The sequence below is a fragment of the Thalassophryne amazonica genome, chromosome 18 (genome assembly GCF_902500255.1).
Source record: "Thalassophryne amazonica chromosome 18, fThaAma1.1, whole genome shotgun sequence".
NCBI lineage: Eukaryota > Metazoa > Chordata > Actinopteri > Batrachoidiformes > Batrachoididae > Thalassophryne > Thalassophryne amazonica.
The window spans coordinates 11,831,893-11,854,628 of NC_047120.1; the positions used below are offsets into that span (position 1 = coordinate 11,831,893).

General features: G+C 40.9%; 1 long non-coding RNA gene across 1 annotated transcript; it reads left to right on the forward strand.

Moving 5' to 3' along the window:
• Positions 1–268: 268 nt before the first annotated feature.
• LOC117530319 lies at positions 269–22,378 on the forward strand. Its single transcript, XR_004566310.1, has 3 exons — positions 269–378; positions 14,439–14,441; positions 22,253–22,378. It is a non-coding gene; the product is annotated as an uncharacterized LOC117530319 (long non-coding RNA).
• Positions 22,379–22,736: the final 358 nt, after the last annotated feature.

Sequence of the window (22,736 nt, forward strand, 5' to 3'; positions counted from 1 at the left end):
CAAATACTCCAGTAAAGTTAGAAAGATATTAAGATTTCACGGAAGAGTTCACGGCTCAATAAATCTTAAAAGAAACGTTGTAGAAAAACAAACCAACATTTTAACGTCACCCACATCTTAAACAACCATGTACCTGATCACCGGCGGCCAACAGCAGAGACAAAAAGACGCAGACGACCGTCCAAAAGACAAAAGTCCACCAGATGTGTCCAGACTCAGCATTAGCAGCAGTTAGCCGCTGTTTCAACAACCACCTCAGCTCTTCCACCTTTTCACATGAACTTCACCTTTTCTTCTTCTTCCAGTTTACTATCGATCTTTGTGCTTCTGGAGCTCTTCAAAAAACATATTCGAGGATCACAGAGTGAAGTTTGATCTGTTCAGAGAAGAGTTTCTAGCGTCTACAACTAACTAGCTTTAGCTTTTGGCGCCGACAGGAAAGTTCTTCTTCGTTGCATTATATGAACTTATGTTGCACTACTTCCACCTACTGGCCCGGAGAGCAGAAACGAGGAAAAGGGGAATACAAAGCTATATTCTCTCCGTAATTCCCGCACTTCAAAAATATTTAACTTTTGTGTTCTTCAATGTGCTCTTCACTCTGCTGTCATTGTCAGAGTGCAGCAGATAATCAATAAATGACTGTGACTTTGCTCCTGTGAGCAGTTTTCCTGCCAGTCAAACAAACTGAAGGTTGTATGTGAGTTTGTTCCTCCGTTATATTAAGACACAGTATTACTGTCCAGTGATGTTGATCAATGTCATGGATGTTACCATCTTCAAACATGGCACCAAATATTAGGTCACTGTAATTGTGAGGATGTGTTAAAGTTGGAAATTGTAACAGAGGGGATGAAAATTAAAGGTCAAACTGATGAGGCTGATCTTAAATATGAAGTGTGAGTCCAGAGCAGGAACACAGAACCAGATAAAAGAGAAAATGTCTCACTTGGACACACACATTTGTCAGGACCTACAGAGCCAGCAGGCCCACATTAACATTCACTGATCACTATTCGGGAGCTACTTTAGTAAATTTATTGAAAGCTGAGAGTGACAGTTAAAGCTACAGAGAAGTTCATTGCTGATGGAGCATCTGATGGAAAAATCAAGTTTATCAGATCAGATAACAGCAGAGAGTTTACATCTCCAGAGTTTCAGTCACTGCTTTGTCAAAACACAATTCAGCAGGAGACCTCAGCTCCTTATTGTCCCCATCAAAACGGGACAGAGAAGAAGTCTGACCTTTCAAGGATGAGAACATTTGGGTCGGTGTGTTGTGTCCACAAACATAACAAGACAAATCTGGACTCACAATGTGAAAAAGGGGTTTTTGTGGGTTCTGACAAAAACAGCTCTTCATATCTTGTCTTTTATCCAGACACAGGAAGAGAACTCAAAAACAGGTTGGTGAAGTTCATCACCAAATGTGTCAATGAGTGTCAGACTCAGACAGATCTGGACATGAGAGAAAAGATTCTGTACAAGGAGACGACTGAAAGCCACCAACCAAAAACTGACATCATCAAACCAATCAGACAGGAGCCTAAAGCAGAGATTAGTGACATGGATACAACTACAGGGGCGAGTGAGAGTCCACACAATCCATGTTATCCAAGAAGGGAGAGGAGAAGTTATATCTGATATACACCAAACTCTGAAGGAGGCATGAAGTCATCAAATTCAGATTTGTGGGTCAGAACTATGAAGGAGGAAATCAGTTCTCTGACAGTGAGTCCACGGACTTCATCCTGATACCTGATATCAGTCAGGGTGCTGTTGTTTAGTCTGTAGAGGTCTGTGTGTCCTTCCAGGGAGATGCCTCCACAGACCATCACTGACCCACCAAACCGGTCGTGCTGAGTGATGTTGCAGGCAGCATAACGTTCTCCACAGCTTCTCCAGACTCTTTCACGTCTGTCACATGTGCTCAGGTTGAACCTGCTCTCATCTGTGAAAAACACAGTGGTGGACCAACCAATTCTGGTGTTCGATGGAAAATGTCAGTCGAGCTCCACGGTGCCGGTCAGTGAGCACAGCGCCCACTACAGGACGTCAGGCCTTCAGGCCCCCTCATGAAGTCTGTTTCTGATGGTTTGGTCAGAGACAGTCACACCAGTGGCCTGCTGGAGATAATTTTGTAGGACTCTGGCAGTGATCATCCTGTTTCTCCTGCACAGAGGAGCAGATACTGGTCCTGCTGATGGGTTAAGGACATTCTGTGGCCCTGTCCAGCTGTCCTACAGTAACTGTCTCCTGGAATCTCCTCCGTGCTCTACAGACTGCTGGGAGACACAGCAAACCTTCTGACAAAGGCACATATTGATGTATGTGTTGGGTCCAGGTACTACACCATGGTACTAGTGGTGACACTGACCAGAACCAAACGCAGAACTCAAGAAAAAAACAGTCAGAAAATATGAGGGGAAAAATGTCAGTGCCCTCCACCTGTAAAACCATTAATGTTTGACTTTATAGCAAAATAGTACTATTACCATTGAGTTATCATCATCATCATTATTATTATTTATACCGAAATCCTTAATGTAGCGTTTTGTATATTTGTGAATATTCAAGGAAATTATACATGTATAGGAGAAAATTATGTTGTAGTTCACTATTGTGTCCACCTGAGGGCAGTGAATCATCATGATTTCCTTTAAACTGAGCGGTTGTATTTTTTGTGGATGGTAATAGTCTTATAATCAATCAATCAATCAATTTTTTTTTTTTATATAGCGCCAAATCACAACAAACAGTTGCCCCAAGGCGCTTTATATTGTAAGGCAAGGCCATACAATAATTATGTAAAACCCCAACGGTCAAAACGACCCCCTGTGAGCAAGCACTTGGCTACAGTGGGAAGGAAAAACTCCCTTTTAACAGGAAGAAACCTCCAGCAGAACCAGGCTCAGGGAGGGGCAGTCTTCTGCTGGGACTGGTTGGGGCTGAGGGAGAGAACCAGGAAAAAGACATGCTGTGGAGGGGAGCAGAGATCGATCACTAATGATTAAATGCAGAGTGGTGCATACAGAGCAAAAAGAGAAAGAAACAGTGCATCATGGGAACCCCCCAGCAGTCTACGTCTATAGCAGCATAACTAAGGGATGGTTCAGGGTCACCTGATCCAGCCCTAACTATAAGCTTTAGCAAAAGGAAAGTTTTAAGCCTAATCTTAAAAGTAGAGAGGGTGTCTGTCTCCCTGATCTGAATTGGGAGCTGGTTCCACAGGAGAGGAGCCTGAAAGCTGAAGGCTCTGCCTCCCATTCTACTCTTACAAACCCTAGGAACTACAAGTAAGCCTGCAGTCTGAGAGCGAAGCGCTCTATTGGGGTGATATGGTACTACGAGGTCCCTAAGATAAGATGGGACCTGATTATTCAAAACCTTATAAGTAAGAAGAAGAATTTTAAATTCTATTCTAGAATTAACAGGAAGCCAATGAAGAGAGGCCAATATGGGTGAGATATGCTCTCTCCTTCTAGTCCCCGTTAGTACTCTAGCTGCAGCATTTTGAATTAACTGAAGGCTTTTCAGGGAACTTTTAGGACAACCTGATAATAATGAATTACAATAGTCCAGCCTAGAGGAAATAAATGCATGAATTAGTTTTTTCAGCATCACTCTGAGACAAGACCTTTCTAATTTTAGAGATATTGCGTAAATGCAAAAAAAGCAGTCCTACATATTTGTTTAATATGCGCTTTGAATGACATATCCTGATCAAAAATGACTCCAAGATTTCTCACAGTATTACTAGAGGTCAGGGTAATGCCATCCAGAGTAAGGATCTGGTTAGACACCATGTTTCTAAGATTTGTGGGGCCAAGTACAATAACTTCAGTTGTATCTGAGTTTAAAAGCAGGAAATTAGAGGTCATCCATGTCTTTATGTCTGTAAGACAATCCTGCAGTTTAGCTAATTGGTGTGTGTCCTCTGGCTTCATGGATAGATAAAGCTGGGTATCATCTGCGTAACAATGAAAATTTAAGCAATGCCATCTAATAATACTGCCTAAGGGAAGCATGTATAAAGTGAATAAAATTGGTCCTAGCACAGAACCTTGTGGAACTCCATAATTAACTTTAGTCTGTGAAGAAGATTCCCCATTTACATGAACAAATTGTAATCTATTAGACAAATATGATTCAAACCACCGCAGCACAGTGCCTTTAATACCTATGGCATGCTCTAATCTCTGTAATAAGATTTTATGGTCAACAGTATCAAAAGCAGCACTGAGGTCTAACAGAACAAGCACAGAGATGAGCCCACTGTTCGAGGCCATAAGAAGATCATTTGTAACCTTCACTAATGCTGTTTCTGTACTATGATGAATTCTAAAACCTGACTGAAACTCTTCAAATAGACCATTCCTCTGCAGATGATCAGTTAGCTGTTTTACAACTACCCTTTCAAGAATTTTTGAGAGAAAAGGAAGGTTGGAGATTGGCCTATAATTAGCTAAGATAGCTGGGTCAAGTGATGGCTTTTTAAGTAATGTTTTAATTACTGCCACCTTAAAAGCCTGTGGTACATAGCCAACTAACAAAGATAGATTGATCATATTTAAGATCGAAGCATTAAATAATGGTAGGGCTTCCTTGAGCAGCCTGGTAGGAATGGGGTCTAATAGACATGTTGATGGTTTGGATGAAGTAACTAATGAAAATAACTCAGACAGAACAATCGGAGAGAAAGAGTCTAACCAAATACCGGCATCACTGAAAGCAGCCAAAGATAACGATACGTCTTTGGGATGGTTATGAGTAATTTTTTCTCTAATAGTTAAAATTTTGTTAGCAAAGAAAGTCATGAAGTCATTACTAGTTAAAGTTAATGGAATACTCAGCTCAATAGAGCTCTGACTCTTTGTCAGCCTGGCTACAGTGCTGAAAAGAAACCTGGGGTTGTTCTTATTTTCTTCAATTAGTGATGAGTAGAAAGATGTCCTAGCTTTACGGAGGGCTTTTTTATAGAGCAACAGACTCTTTTTCCAGGCTAAGTGAAGATCTTCTAAATTAGTGAGACGCCGTTTCCTCTCCAACTTACGGGTTATCTGCTTTAAGCTACGCTAAGCTCAGCGAGGAGGTCGTGGGTTCAATTCCCGTGGCCTTTCTGTGTGGAGTTTGCATGTTCTCCCCATGTTGTGCGTGGGTTTCCTCTGGGTGCTCCAGTTTCCTCCCACATCCAAAGACATGCGGGTTAGGTGGATTGGAATCCGTGTGGGTGTGTCTGTGTTTGTTTGTCTGTCTGTGGCCCTGTCCTGGTTGTACCCCGCCTCGCGCCCTGTGACTGCTCGGATAGGCTCCAGCCCCCTGCGACCCTTAATTGGACTAAGCGGTAGAAGATGAATGAATTAATGAATTTTAAAATCTGCTCTAATGTCTGCATTATTCTGAAATTCATGACGTTGTAGTTAAGCATTATATCCACTTGAGGGCAGTAAACACATGATTTTCGTTTTAATTCCTCAGAATTCAATTGGTGAAACATTTTTTATTGTAAACAGTTTTAAATAATCTCTGCAGTAATGTCTACATTATTCATTCAATGTGGTGTTTTTTTTATATTTGTGAATATTAAATGAAAAATCTATTTGCCTGCTGTGCTACATTGTTTTGTCTCTTCCAGAGAGTGATGGAGCTGGAGGCAGACGTCACGGGTCATGAACTGATTTTTGTGGATGAAGCAGGTTTCAACCTTACAACAACAAGGAGACGTGGCAGGATCCTGTTGTCCGCCAAGGACGTAATCACTGGCATTTATTTATTTATTTGTCTGTCTGTAAGCAGGGTGACGTTATCTGGATCTGGATTCTGGATCAAGATTCACTTTATATAGGTTTTGAAGGATTACATCAAAACTACTGCACAAATTTTGTTGAAGGTTTCAACACAGATACATATTAGGCCACGGAAGACTCCATTAAATTCTGGAGGTGATCTGGATCCGAATTCTGAATCAAGCTTAACTTTATATAGGCTTTGAAGGATTACGTCAAAACAAGTGCAATTATTCTCACCATGGATACATATTCGGGCATGGAAGTCTCCATTACATTTTGGAGATGATCAGAATCCAAATCCGGACTCTGGATCAAGATTTCTCTTGATACACGCTTTGAAGGATTACGTCAAAACTACTTCACAGATTCTCACCAGATTTGCACCACAGATACAACCCCTGGCAATAATTATGGAATCACCTGCCTCGGAGGATGTTCATTCAGTTGTTTAATTTTGTAGAAAAAAAGCAGATCACAGACATGACACAAAACTAAAGTCATTTCAAATAGCAACTTCCTGGCTTTAAGAAACACTATAAGAAATCAAGGAAAAAAAAAATGTGGCAGTCAGTAACGGTTACTTTTTTAGACCAAGCAGAGGGAAAAAAATATGGACTCAATTCTGAGGAATAAATTATGGAATCACCCTGTAAATTTTCATCCCCAAAACTAACACCTGCATCAAATCAGATCTGTTCATTAGTCTGCATCTAAAAAGGAGTGATCACACCTTGGAGAGCTGTTGCACCAAGTGGACTGACATGAATCATGGCTCCAACACGAGAGATGTCAATTGAAACAAAGGAGAGGATTATCAAACTCCTAAAAGAGGGTAAATCATCATGCAATTTTGCAAAAGATGTTGGTTGTTCACAGTCAGCTGTGTCTAAACTCTGGACCAAATACAAACAACATGGGAGGTTGTTAAAGGCAAACATACTGGTAGACCAAGGAAGACATCAAAGCGTCAAGACAGAAAACTTAAAGCAATATGTCTCAAAAATCGAAAATGCACAACAAAACAAATGAGGAACGAATGGGAGGAAACTGGAGTCAATGTCTGTGACTGAACTGTAAGAAACTGCCTAAAGGAAATGGGATTTACATACAGAAAAGCTAAACGAAAGCCATCATTAACACCTAAACAGAAAAAAACAAGGTTACAATGGGCTAAGGAAAAGCAATCGTGTACTGTGGATGACTGGATGAAAGTCATATTCAGTGATGAATTTCGAATCTGCATTGGGCAAGGTGATGATGCTGGAACTTTTGTTTGGTGCCGTTCCAATGAGATTTATAAAGATGACTGCCTGAAGAGAACATGTACATTTCCACAGTCATTGATGATATGGGGCTGCATGTCAGGTAAAGGCACTGGGGAGATGGCTGTCATTACATCATCAATAAATGCACAACTGTTATGTGTCGGACGCAGCTCGGAGAACCGACCAGCGTTTGAAGGACCCAGTATGAAATAAGCAGAGCACGGTACAAAGGCTAACTGAATTTAATACATAACAGTGACCATAATAATAATAAAAAGTGCGGTCTGGCGTGGTGCGCTCCCAGCAGCGCTAATGGTCCGGAGCCAGAAGCTGTTTCGGACCCAAGGACCCCGCCGACACCCCCCAGGTGGCCGCAACAACCGAGTCTGTGAAAGAAGGAACCATTATGTGAGTCCACACTCTACACACAGAACACTTAAAGGTGTACAAACAGCAAACACTTCCTGGCTTGATTACTGATCAGCTTCCAACCGCAGGCATGGAACATCCTGTTCACAAATCACCACTGCAGTGGAAGCTGATACATGACTAACATACAGCTCAATACAATAAGGTGTGAGGGACACCACATTTACTGACTGTATAACTGTTAGTCACAAAATCCAACGTACCTCAGGAAGTGTGCTGACGAGCGTGAGACCTCACCCTCTCCTCTTTCACAGACCGTGCATCAAACCTGGACATTCTCAGCGTCCGCTGCTGATGAGATGGCTCCCAAGACGACGATCTCACCCGTCTGGTCACAAGGTCGAGTCTCTGGCAAATGCACACTGTGCACTTCAGTCTTAAATGCCAACATACTCCAATCCCTCCAGATGCACCTCAGCTGTGAGTCCTGACGAGTCGCAGGTGATCAGGGTGAAGTCCTAACAGCCTCAGCAACACAGCCACTCAGTCCCAAATGCACGCCACCTGGGAGGAAACACAAAAGGCAAACAAACCAGCAGCCAGGCCCCCCCAGCCATACAACAACAAGTTTACATTGATATTTTGGACACTTTTCTTATCCCATCAATTGAAAGGATGTTTGGGGATGATGAAATCATTTTTCAAGATGATAATGCATCTTGCCATAGAGCAAAAACTGTGAAAACATTCCTTGCAAAAAGACACATAGGGTCAATGTCATGGCCTGCAAATAGTCCGGATCTTAATCCAATTGAAAATCTTTGGTGGAAGTTGAAGAAAATGGTCCATGACAAGGCTCCAACCTGCAAAGCTGATCTGGCAACAGCAATCAGAGAAAGTTGGAGCCAGATTGATGAAGAGTACTGTTTGTCACTCATTAAGTCCATGCCTCAAAGACTGCAAGCTGTTATAAAAGCCAGTGGTGGTGCAACAAAATACTAGTGATGTGTTGGAGCGTTCTTTTGTTTTTCATGATTCCATAATTTTTTCCTCAGAATTGAGTGATTACATATTTTTTTTTCCCTCTGCTTGGTCTAAAAAAAGTAACCGTTACTGACTGCCACAATTTTTTTTCCTGATTTCTTATAGTGTTTCTTAAAGCCAGAAAGTTGCCATTTGAAATGACTTTAGTTTTGTGTCATGTCTGGGATCTGCTTTTTTTCTACAAAATTAAACAACTGAATGAACATCCTCCGAGGCCGGTGATTCCATAATTTTTGCCAGGGGTTGTAGATATTAGGGCCTGGAAGACTCCACCGAATTTTGGAGGTGATCCTGATTGGCGGAGGTTAGAAATCTCTAACTGCGTTTGTTACTATTTTGTTTTATTGAGAGTCTGTCAGACTTTAAATCCGGATGTGTGCAAGACACTGTTTTAACCCCGTTATAGCTGCTACCGTGAACGTGCAATGCTCAGCTGTTTTACAGGCTGCCTGATCACACTGATGTATTTCTTACATTTTTCACAGTTACTGCATTGATGACACTTATGAGCGTGCACAAAGCTGAACCTCCAGCAGAGACTGTTTTTAACAGTCTGTGTTCATAACTAAAGGACGTGCACTACGTCTTCTCACAGTGGAGAGTGGCTGCTGCTTTTACTGTGTTTTCCCTCTTAGTCGCATATGTGGACCTCAGTGATCCATTCAGCACTGAGGTGTTAAATTTTATATTGTCACATTAATAAAGGAATTCAGTCGATATTACTTCCAACAAGATATCAAGTCTGTCTTCATGTTGGCACAATGTGACATCAAGAAAAACAAGACGGGCAAACACCAGTGAACATAGTCTGACATTTTGCTCTACAGATGAAAATTGGTGTTAAAATAATAATGTTAAAGCTTCCACACACTTGGAAAGAACAGCTGATTCTGTCCGTTTCAATGGACTGGATTTATATACCGCTTTTCCATCTGCATCAGACGCTCAAAGGGCTTTACAATAATGCCTCACATTCACACCGATCACAGGGTGCTGCCACACAAAGCACTCACTACACACCGGGAGCAACTAGGGGATTAAGGACCTAGCCCAAGAGCCCTTTAGTGATTTTTCCAGTCAGGCTGGGATTTGAACCAAGGATCTTCTGGTCTCAAGCCCAACAGCTTCACCACTAGACCATCACCTCCCCTTTTTAAAGGGTTTCTTGAGTTTATCTGGAGTTTGTCAAAACACAGAAAGCAGCAAATTTGTCATAACTGTGTGACTTTGTTGTTTGGAGACGACAGCAGACAAAATCACCACCATTACTTTAATTTATGGCCGATGTGACATTTTGCCTTGTGGTTCAGTAACACATGGAGCCATCCCAGGGTGGCAGCTGGAGCAAAAGTAGAGGTCAACCAACCACATTATTTAACTGATCATAGTAATTTGAATCACATTTAAACAAATTTAGAGCAACTTTGACCCCTGTGTGTACTGAAGTTGATCTTTGTCACCTTTTGTTGTTTTTAACCCATAACATTGTCATAAATAACCTAAATTCTACACTTACAGAATCTTAATGATCATAGAATTTATTCTCCTTAAAGAGGACAGAAAACCTCCTCAACTCGTGGACTGTTTCATCAATATAAACACCAAATTTGGTTCTTTCAGACAAACTGATGGTTTCTTCTTGAAAATCCCCTGAATGCCTTAGTTTTGGTGAAATGCTGCCCTCGTGTGTCCGATAAAGGTATGTACAATTATAAAGGCAGAAGTTGAAACAAAGTAAAACCTGTAATTTGTTGAAAATATTTTCGCTGGAAGTTGAGGTTCGTTTCCAAAAATTTAATGACAATCTGTAAATTTTCTTGAATGCAGTCTTTTTTTCTTACCTTTCCAAAAACACGAAATTCAGGAACATTCTCCATTTTGGGTTAATTGCATAGTTTTCATGACAGAGATGATATTTTCCCCCCAATTCAAATTTCAAAATTCTGCATTCAAGAACAGAGATTTGATGAATCAAACAAAACCATCAGAATTAAAATTTATTAGAAACTGGGGGAAAATAAACATTTTGGGTGAACTTTATTATTTTCCAAACTAGTCTGTTTACAACAAAATCATGAATGTTGTAAAGAAGAATTGTGAACAATGTTTAAATTAATAAAACAAAACAAAACAAAACACCAGAATTAAAATCAGAAACTGAAGGAGAAAATGTGAATTTCACTATTTTAAGCATCTGAGAAAGAATTGTGAACAGAACAAAAGAAAAAAAAATCCATGAATAAGTGAAAAAGGAAAAAAAAACATTTTGGGTGAATTTCAGCCCCCCAAAAGTCCATATCCCAAAATTTACACTTATTTCTTTGTGTTGTTGGGAGTTTCTGATCTTTCCTGACAGTGCACGTGCATGCTGTGACCGCAGTCTGTGAAAAACAGCCTCGTGTGTGTGAAGCTTTTACACAAAAGCTGCACTGATAAATCCACCCTGTTGATGAACAAATGAAAGTTCTGATCAAATCCAATAAGAATCCATCTGATAAAAGTGTTTTTCAATAGTCAGTTGATTTACAAAAAAAAAAAAAAGCGCGCATCCTTTCACTTCAGGGGGTCGACACACAGCGCCGTGTGTTTAACAAAAATACACAAACACACTGCTTCACTTTTAATACACAACAAGTCCATTTAAGATCATCTGTGTCATTGTTTGAGAGCATGGAGTCAATACGATAAAAAAAAACAAAAAAAAACACTAAATAATGTAAGTATGTGGTGTATTATTTTAAAATGACTATAAATTCAAGATACATATACACTGGAAATCTGAATCAAATAGAAAGATTTCACATGATGTCACAATACACAGAACTCCATTTTTTGAAGCCATTTGTTAGAAGTCCCTGATCTTGTGCTCCAATCAGAATTCTTTCTCCATCAAAACCAAGTTCTCCTTTTTTTAGCCACTGCACTGATCCAACTTTGTCAATGTATTCCTTTTCGAGTTCTTCTTGGAATTGTCCGGCCCTTTTGTGCCATTTCCATCTTTCCACTCAATGTTTTCCTTCTCTTTCGCTGTATTGTTCTCTGGTCTGTCTTGCGAGTTCTGTTGCAGGCGTCAGATTGTTGCTTTCTCCCTCTTGTAGAAGTTCTCCACCACAGTTTTTTGCCAGTTTAGTGATTGAGGTCTGTTCGGTTAAGTTCTCCTCCTGGTGTTGTGCGACCTTTTTAATGATTTCATCTTCAGAGCTCTTTAAGTACTGTCCAATACTTATTATCGATGCTCTGTAGGCCTGGTTGATTTCAGTGAGACGCAGACCGCCTTCTCTGCGAGGGAGATATATTCTGTCCATGCACTGATTTCTGTATGTGACTTTGTGGAGGGTGAGAATCTTCCTGGTTTTTGTGTCCAACTTATTAAGCTCATGCTGTGGCCAGTCTACTATGCCAAACCCATAGGTCACCACTGATATTGCAAACTGGTTTATGGCTGTGATCTTGTTTTTTGGTGTCAACTGTGTTTTGCAGATCTTTTTTAACGGTTTAGGTATTCTTGTGTTGTTTTCGTTCTCATTTTCTTGTGGTCAATTGTAGTATTTTGTTCAATTCCCAAGTATTTGTATGTGGAGTCTACAGCCAGATCTTCAACGTAGCTCCCTTCATCCAATTGTATGTTTTTGGTTTTTGTCTTACCTTTTGTGATTATGCATTTTGAGCATTTATCCAGTCCAAATTCCATACTCCGGTCTTTTGAGAACTTATGGACAGTTTCCACGAGCTGACTGAGTCCCTTTTTTGTGTCGGCATAGATTTTCAAATCATCCATGAAGAGCAGATGGTTCACAAGTTTTTGGTTTTTCTTTCCTCTGTTTCTACTTAAGTCATATCCGATGTCATGCTCCTTCAGGGTTTTGCTAAGCGGGTCCATGATTAAGCAGAATAAAAGAGGCGAAAGGCTGTTTGTCCCTCTGTGTGATTGAGGGTGATGGTGGTGTTCCACTTGTTCATTTGTGCTCTCAGGAAAGATCTTATTTCCTCATTGATGTTGTAGAGTTCTAAGCACCTCATGATCCAGGAGTGTGGTACACTGTCAAATGCCTTTTTGTAGTCAATCCAAGCCATGCTGAGGTTCCTCTGCCTTTTTTTTTGCAATCTTCCAGGATAGTTTTGTCTATCAGTAACTGGTCTTTAGCTCCGAATCTTCTTCTGGAACAACCTTTCTGTTCATTTTCCAGGTAGCCACCAGTGTCAAGATGTTCATAAATGGCATCAGTTATGACTCCTGTCAGCCATTTGTACACTGTTGTTAGGCAGCAGATGGGTCTGTACTTGTTGGGAAACTGTGTGAATTATCGTGTGTTCAGGTTGCCCTTTTCTCCAAATCTTTGACCACACTCAGGACAAATGCTTTTTGTGTTTTTTTTTTTCATTTGCCTTGAATTTCCTTCTACAAGAGTGCAGTAGGCCCCAAACACGGGGTCTAAAGCTGCACCCTTAACATTACTGACTTTGTATCCGAGGGCTTCAAGATGGTGACCTTTCCTCTCCTCAAATACTGCCTTTGATCTCCTGCCCCACTTCTCATGTTTGAGTAAACGAAGCAGGGAGAGATCTTTTTCTTCTCCCCAATGGACCAATTTACAATGATGCAGTTTCACTGGATTCTTTTTTGCCTTGTATGAATTATCATGTGTGTTTTCAGGTTGCCCTTTTGTCCAAATCTTTTACCACACACAGAACAGACAAATGCTTTTTGTCCTGTATGAATTATCATGTGTGTTTTAAGGTGGCCCTTTTGTCCAAATCTTTTACCACACTCAGAACAAACAAATGCTTTTTGCCCTGTATGAATTATCATGTGTGTTTTCAGGTTGCCCTTTTCTCCAAATCTTTGACCACACGCAGAACAGACAAATGCTTTTTGCCCTGTATGAATTATCATGTGTCTGTTCAGGGTGCCCTTTCGTCCAAACCTTTGACCACAGTCAGAACAGACAAATGCTTTTTGTCCTGTATGAATTATCATGTGTGTTTTCAGGTTGCCCTTTCGTCCAAACCTTTGACCACAGTCAGAACAGACAAATGCTTTTTGTCCTGTATGAATTCTAATGTGCGTTTTCAGGTGGCCCTTTCGTCCAAATCTTCGACCACACTCAGAACAGACAAATGCTTTTTGTCCTGTATGAATTATCATGTGTGTTTTCAGGTGGCCCTTTCGTCCAAATCTTCGACCACACTCAGAACAGACAAATGCTTTTTGCCCTGTATGAATTCTAATCTGTTTGTTCAGAGTGCCCTTCTGTTTCTGTCCTTTACTCCAATCAGAACAGCCAAATGGTTTTCTTCTTGCTTGCTTCTCCATTTGTTGCTCTGAGTTGTTCATGTGACCAGATGCTTTTCCATATTTAGAGCCTTTAAATTGTTTTTCATCAGTGTTGCCTGAACAAACAATATTGGTATTTTTTCGACAGTTAAAACTTAACTGAAGTTCTCTAGTCTGTTTCCAGTCATCACTGTCATCAGTCTCAGTTCCAGAACTGTCTGAGCTCCTGCCACTGGTATCTGGTTGTAAATGACTGTTTGGACCTGAGTTGCTGGCTAGTTGTGGTCCTCCATCGTCCTCTCCATCAGCTTCTGCTGTCAGTGTTCTGAGTACAGATGAGCTGCTGGCTACAGGCTCAGCGTCTGTGCTCTCATCACTTCGGCTTTGATGAAGCTGTGATGACTCTGGTTTTTCATCATCATTTTCACTCTTCACAGGGACGGCAGTGAAACCAAACTTGGTGAGATCTGCCTCCTCCAGCTGCTGAAGCTGCTCTCCCTGCTGACTTATCCACAGCTTCTCTTCTTCTTTAATGTCCTCCTGGTCAACACTCAGATTCCATTCCTGGTGTTCAGGGAGAGTTTCTTCTTTAATCACCAACAATGGCTGCATGTCTGCAAAGAAACAAATTAACAATAGATGTTCGAACAACACTCACTAAAGAAAGTATCAGTGGTGAGTTTGACCTGATTACAGTAAGTTATTGCACTGATGGAACTGAAAGTGGAAATGTACATCAGCATTTGTTTTAAATTTCACAAATTGTAATTCACGTCCTTGTCTTCCACAATTGACTATTGCAGTGTTTTATTTTCTGGATTGCCATAAAATCTTGTAGGATGTCTACAGATGGTACAGAATTACTATTGTTCGAGTTTTGATGAAAACCAGGAGGTTTGATCACAGACATTCTGGCTTCCCTTCACTGACTCGAGAATTAGATTTCAAGATTTTGTTCGACATTTCAGGCTCTAAACGGTCACGAACTCAACTATCTTGCTGAACTTGTTCAGCCTTATGTGCCTTCTCGTGCCCTGTTGTTCCTGGATGCAGACTTGCTCTGTGTCTCAAGGGTTAAAAAGAAGTCAGCAGGCTTCAGAGCCTTTTTTTTGCCGTGGTCGTATCTTGTGGAACAGGCTTCCTGTTGGCATTTAAAATGTGACTTTAAGACTATTTTTAAAACATATTTTCTGTTGACTGTAATTAGTTAAGGTTTTTCATCTTCTCATTTTTTTCTTGTATTTAATTGTTTTTTTGTTTTTATTTTGGGATATTATTACTACTACTACTTACATGGCACTTGAGCAAGATGTCAGAAGTCATCAAATATGATATGAACACATCTATAGGGACATTACAACTCATTAAAAATATACTCGTATAAGCCAAATAATTTAATTCATAGTTTGTAAAGTTGCTGTTCACAAAAACAAAATGTTAATGGACTGCATTTCTACAGCAACTTTTAACCATCTGATACACATGTTCAAAGAGCTTTTGGCTGTTTATTCAACATCTAGATGTTGAATAAACTTTCACTTTCAAGCCTTTTTTCAACATTTTTTATTATAACCATTTTATTAAATACTTATTCAATGTTAAAATGCTCATTTTTTAAGGCTTTTTTGGTTAAAACTAGCAACACAAAGTAGCCTTGCTAGTTATGCTCCAACCAAAGAGGTTATATGTGAGAACTAGAGTCCACACTCCCAATTCTGCCCACTAAAGGTGAACGTCCCTTCAAGGACAGCGAGATGACGCCTCCTAACCGGACAAAATATTGACAAAGTTCCCAGATGTTAATGCATTTTCAATGGAGATTCACGACTGAACACACTCAGAAAAACGCTTGCAAAATACGTGTTAAAATGCCATTCTGACCTGGATATCGCCAACATGCGCAACTTTCCGGCCTGTTTCTTGATGAGACTAATTGAAATTCTATGAGCGGTGCTCAGTAAATTGCCCAGAGTTAAAATGGTGACCACAACTCCTTGCCGGGACACGGCTCAGTGTCAGTGCAGACTATCATTCTCATATATAACCTCTGTGGCTCCAACATTATGATTTGCTACAATTTACTCTTTGTATAGGGGGAAAATGACACTATTGAAAATGCCAGTTAAAAACAATCTAAACCCAAATGTTTATTCAACGTCTACAAACAGACTGTGAAAAAGCTTTCACTTTTGAATGTCTTTTCAATGTAAAAATTCTAGCGCAGAGCACATGGCAGGCGGTGGAAGAAAGAACCGTGTCCAGCTGGGAACACTGCTAGAATACAATTTTAGAGAAACAGACAAAAAGAACCTGATTAAAAACACAATGGAAAATATAAAACGCAGAGTAGGCACTTTTCTACTTCACAAAAATAGCACTACTCGGCTCGACTCTACTCTTTTTTTTTTTTTGCTTTTCCATTAGGGTTAGTACCTGGTACCGGGTGCTTTTTTTGGTACCTGCTCGGGAGCGGTTCCAAGCGAGTCGAGCCGACACTAAGAGTAAAAGGAGCCTGTGTGAGAGTGATGAGTCTCTCGTTCCCTCACAGAGAGAGAGAGGAGAGAGAGAGAAGACAGAGAGGGAGGAGAGAAAGAGAAGACAGAGAGAGAGGAGAGAGAGAGAAGACAGAGAGGGAGGAGAGAGAGAGGAGGAAAAAGTGTTAACAGCAGATGCTACACGCTGTAAAAAGCAGCGAAACAATTTTAATAAACGATCATCTTCACCACACAGCCTCAGTGAAACAGTAAAGTGTGAAAAACTGATTCAGAAAGTTTTTTCATGCAGGATTCATCTTTAAAAGAGCAGATTTACTCCTTTACTTCTGCCAGAATTATTTTTTTAATTTTCTTTTTATCATTGTTGTTTATGCACCAATGACACCAGATCAAATTACTTGTATGTGAGAACTTACTTGGCAATAAATTTGATTCTGATTTGACAATCAAATCAGTCCAGATTTAGCTCTTGTTCAAACAAGACAAATAGAGGTTATATTGTTTAAAAATAAGTATGCAATTCCACTCAAAAATGTTGAAGAAAAAAAAAAAAGATAAAGTGTCAACATGACAGTAAAAAATCTGCCTGGACTCTCACTGGATTAAAGGTACAGTGTGTCATTTTTGAAGAAGAGAGCAAATGTTATGTCCATCAAATATGAATGTGTTTTTAAATTTTCCAATGTCCTTTATTTTCTTAACATAGACAGAAAACGTCCCAACAGCCAGGGGCTGTGAGCATGGACCGTGCCGCCGGGCCACCCGCCCTCGACAGCCACCCAATCCTCTCTGCACCCGTCGCTCTTCCGGGCTGAGCCTGGCCGGGCCCCATGATGAAAATCAGCACTTCCAAATTCGAGGCCATGGTTCTCGACCGGAAAAAGGTGCTTTGCCCTCTTCAGGTTGGTGGAGTGTCCTTGCCTCAAGTGGAGGAGTTTAAGTATCTCGGGGTCTTGTTCACGAATGAGGGACAGATGGAGCGATCGATCTACGTTCCGATCCTCACCTATGGTCATGAGATTTGGCTCATGACCGAATGAATCGCGAGTACAAGCGGCCGAGATGAGTTTCCTCCGCAGGGTGGCTGGGCGCTCCCTTAGAGATAGGGTGAGGAGCTCAGTCACTCGGGAGGAGCTCGGAGTCGAGCCGCTGCTCCTCCACGTCGAAAGGAGTCAGTTGAGGTGGCTCGGGCATCTTTTCCGGATGCCCCCTGGACGCCTCGCTGGAGAGGTGTTCCGGGCATGTCCCACTGGAAGGAGGCCCCGGGGAAGAACCAGGACACGCTGGAGGGACTACATCTCTCGGCTGGCTTGACTCCGGATAAAGCGGAAGAAAATGGATGGATGGACATGGCGCTGTGTGTCGACCCCCTGAAGAGAAAGGATGCACATTTTTTTTATGTGAATCAACTGACTGATCAAAAAACACCTTTATCAGATGGATTCTTTTTGGATTTGATCAGAAATTTCATTTGTTCATCAACGGGGTGGATTTATCAAAGCAGCTTTTGTGTAAAAGCTTCACACACGTGAGGCTGTTTTTCACAGGCTGTGGTCACAACGTGCACATGCACTGTTAGGAAAGCTCTGAAACTCACGACGACACAAAGAAATAAATGATTTGACCACTTAAGAAAGAAAACCTGGACTTGTCTGATTCAGGTAAAGTTCTAAAGGATCTGTGCTGTCCAAAAGGCAGAGTTCATGCTGACGTTGTCCTGATGCAAAATCATTAAGGCTGGACACAAGATAGAAAATTTACTGCATTCCCGGGACACAACGTCCACAAGACACATGGAGCCACGTCGAGCGACTAGTCAAAACATAAATAATAAATCATAAACGTACTGCAGACTAAATTCATCCAACACGAATGACAAACTTAATGAAAAAAAATTCATGCAAAATGCTTGGTGTCTTCCTGCTTCTGATTAATTTTAATTCTGATGGTTTTCTTTGATTCATTAAAGCTCTGTTCTTGAATGCAGCATTTTGAAATATGAATTTAAGGAAAAATATCAACTCTTGGGCATGAAAATGATGAAATTCACTCAAAATTGAGCATGTTCCTGAATTTCATGTTTTCTGATAGGGGGATAAAGATGGCATTCAAGAACATATACAGATTGTCATTAAAGTTTTGGAAAAGAACAACTTCCAGCAAAAATATTTCCAGCAAATTTCTGTCCCCTGATACAGTTGACACACTGCTGTCAACATTTCAGCTGGTACTTCAGGTTTCATTCAAAAGTCTCTTTACACAATAGTGTAAACATTAAAATAATAGGTGTTCCGGGCACGTCCCATTGGGAGGAGGCCCCGGGGAAGACCCAGGACACGCTGGAGGGACTACATCTCTCGGCTGGCTAGGGAACGCCTTGGGGTTCCCCCGGAGGAGCTGGGGGAGGTGTGTGTGGATCGGGAGGTCTGGGCGGCTTTGCTTGAGCTGCTGCCCCCGCGACCCGACTCCGGATAAAGCAGAAGAAAATGGATGGATGGATGGATAGACAGAAAACTACAAAAAAGAACTTTGATATTACAACATAAGTATAAATTTTTTGTCTATTATTCTTGCTTTCAATGCATCTAAAACCAGTCAAAATGACTGGGGAGAACCCTGTATCATGTGTGCACTTGCAAGATGCTGTGGCGGGAAACACTAGATAACGAACATTGCATCGATTAACACGCCTTTTGAAGAATACAGTGAGGCAAATACGTATTTGATCCCGTCAGTTTTGCAGGTTTTCCCACCTACAAAGAATGGAGAGGTCTGTAATTTTTATCGTAGGTACACTTCAACTGTGAGAGACAGAAACTAAAAACAAAATCCAGAATATCACATTGTATGGTTTTTAAATAATTAATTTGCATTTTATTGCATGAAATAAGTATTTGATCCCCAAGGAAAAACAGATCTTAACAATTGGTACAGAAACAATTGTCTGCCATTGTAGAGGTTAGACATTTCCTGTAGTTCTTGACCAAGTTTTCACACACTGCAACAGGGATTTTGGTTCACTCCTCCATACAGATCGTCTCCAGATCTTTCAGGTTTGGAGTTTCAGCTCCCTCCAAAGATTTTCTATTGAGTTCAGGTCTGGAGACTGGTTAGGCCACTCCAGGACCTTGAAATGCTTCTTATGAAGCCACTCCTTAGTTGCCCTGGTTGTGTGTTTGGGGTCACTGTCATGCTGGAAGTCCCAGCCACAACCCATCTTCAATGCTCTTACTGAGGGAAGGAGGTTACCAAAATCTCGCAATACACGACCCCATCCATTCTCCCTTCAATACAGTGCAGTCGTCCTGTCCCCTTTGCAGAAGAGCACCCCCAGAGTATGATCTTTCCACCCCCATGCTTCACGGTTGGGACGGTGTTCTTGGGGTTATTCTCATCCTCTAAACATGGTAAGTGGAGCTGATACCAAAAAGCTCTATTTTGGTCTCATCTGACCACATGACCTTCTCACATGCCTTCTTTGGATCATCCAGATGGTCACTGGTGAACGTCAAACGGGCCTGGACATGTACTGGCTTGAGCAGGGGGACCTTGCTGCCCTGCAGGATTTTAAACCATGACGGCATCATGTGATACTAATGTAATCTTTGTGACTGTGGTCCCAGCTCTCTTCAGGTCATTGACCGGGTCCTCCTGTATAGTTCTGAGCTTTCTCAGAATCATCCTTACCCCACAAAGTGAGATCTTGCATGGAATTCCAGACCAGGAGAGATTGACAGTTATCTTGTGTTTCTTCCACTTTCTAATAAATAATCATAACAGTTGTTGTCTTCTCACCAAGCTGCTTGCCTGTTGTCCTGTAGTCCATCCCAGCCTTGTGCACGTCTACAGTTTTGTCCCTGATGTCCTTAGACAGCTCTTTGGTCTTGACTATGGTGGATAGGTTGGAGTGTGATTAAGTATGTGAACAGGTGTTTATACAGGTAACAAGTTCAAACAGGTGCAATTAATACAGGTAAAGAGTGCAGAATAAGAGGGCTTCTTCAAAACAAACTAACAGGTCTGTGAGAGCCAGAATTCTTGCTGGTTAGTAAGTGATCAAATACTTATTTCATGCAATAAAATGCAAATTAATTATTTAAAAATCATACAATGTGCTTTTCTGGATTTTTTTTTAGATTCTGTCTCGCAGTTGAAGTGTACCTACGATAAAAATTACAGACCTCTATATTCTTTGTAGGTGGGAAAACCTGCAAAACTGACACGGGATAAAATACTTATTTTCCCCCACTGTATATTGAACAGAATGTCTTTTCTAAAACTTCTAAAACTGGGCCAGATACCAGGGAAAACACCAGTCAAACGCAAAGCATCAACCCCTGCAAGTGTAGAAGCTTCAAAGAAGAGGTATGAAGAGAAAGGGAGAGAGGAAGTTTGTGAGTAGCTGGACACAGGATTATCCGTGGCTGGGGCACAAGGAAGAGGACAACACAATATAATACTGCATGTCTGTCTGGATTTTCCTTCAATTGCGGACCAATAAGTCATTTTTAAATGTTGAAATAAAAAATTTATTTGCTTTATCAAAAAACATACTGGCAAATGATCACGCATTGAACAGTAATGAATACAGAAAACACACAGGAGAGAAGCAGATGCATATTGGCATTTACCAATTATTTAAATTTTTTCCCCAATTATTAACAATCGCAGGAGAGAAACATTATGAGCTATGTCTTGGTTAACAGATTAAAAGGCTGTATTACATATGCATGCAATATGTAATAAAATTTATATTTTTCGAAATTCAATTTTACCACCCACACAGAAGAGAAGCAATTTATGAAAAAGTGTTATTTCAGTACTTCCATAGTAGCATGCCCCCGGACACCCCTAGGTGACACGCTTCACGCAGCTCGCACATGTGGCGCTCACTTGTCTGGACAACCAGCTTTTCCTATAGGACAAGTAAACCACCAGGGATACTAGTCCTAAAGTACACTAAAAAGTTTAATGTCAATGCCTGTCACATGTGCAAGAACTCTTCCACTCTCAGAATGTGCAATAAATCCTGATAGTGTGATTTTATCAGCACTATCAGGAGCCATAATTCATCCTCAGTGTTAAAGAGGTTTTTAAAGTCGTCTTATCCGGATAGATCTTTAATTTTATTTTCTTCTAATATGGTTATTGTGGGCAGCGTGGGGGTTAGTGTGCTCAAAGTTCAGCAGTTTGGAGTCATGATGTTGATTCATGAGCTTCAGATTTCATGAACTGTGTGCATAGTTCCCCTTTTGTGTATATAAAATGAGGAAAAACCGTAATCAATCATATTGCTTGATCGGCTTCATCAGCCCATCACTAAGCTGAACTGTCCTTCATTTACCAACAGTTTGTCTTATTTATTTTTGCTGATATTTGGTGTTCAGTCTATAATAAGAACTCCAACACAAACTAACAGCTATCATTTGGATGTGGTGGAGTTGGTCAGAAATAAAGTTTAGTGGACAAACCTGCTCTGGATCAGCGAACTTCAGGCTTGAAAACAGCATCCAGCACGTTGATTAGTTTCTTCTCTTCTTTAAATCCACTCGTTTCTTCTTGCTGCTCTGCGATCTGTTTGTTTCTACCAACTTTTATCTCGGCATTAGCAGCAGTTAACCGCTGTTTCAAAAACCTTGGGAAAACAAACGAGGAAAAAAATCGAGGTTAGAAAGATATTCACAGATTCTAAGTTCACGGCTCAATAAATCCGAAAAGAAACGTTGTAGAAAAACAAACCAACATTTTAACATATTAACGTCATCCACAGCTTAAAAAACGTACCTGATCACCGGAGGCCAACAGCTGAGACAAAAAGACGCAGACGACCGTCCAAAAGACAAAAGTCCACCAGATGTGTCCAGATTCAGCATTAGCAGCAGTTAGCCGCTGTTTCAACAACCTTCTCAGCTATTCCACCTTTTCTTCTTCTTCCGGTTTACTGTCGACCTTTGTGCTTATGGAGCTCTTCAAAAACACATTCGAAGATCACAGAGTGAAGTTTGATCTGTTCAGAAGAGTTTCCAGCGTCTCCAGCTAACTAGCTTTAGCCTCGGACGACAACAGGAAACAGCTCTTCTTCGTTGGAGTCTAATGACGGTGACGAACTTATCGTTGCATTACCGCCACCTACTGGACTGGAGTATGGACAGTGACTCGCAGAGACGAAAGAAAAAGAATGAAAAAAAGCTATGTTTTCCTCCATCATCCTGTAATTCAAACATGTTGAACTGTTGTGTTCTTCAGTGTGCTCTTCACACTGCTGTCATTGTCAGAGTGCAGCAGATAATCAATAAATGACTGTGACTTTGCTCCTGTGAGCAGTTTTCCTGCCAGTCAAACAAACTGAAGGCTGTGTGAGTTTGTTCCTTCATTATGTTAAGACACAGTATTCCAGTGCTTTTATGATGTAACATCAACAGGTTATGGATCCAGGAAGGAATTTGGAAGCTGATGGAACAGATTGTTTCGATGGAGATGAGAAAAACTATGACTTATG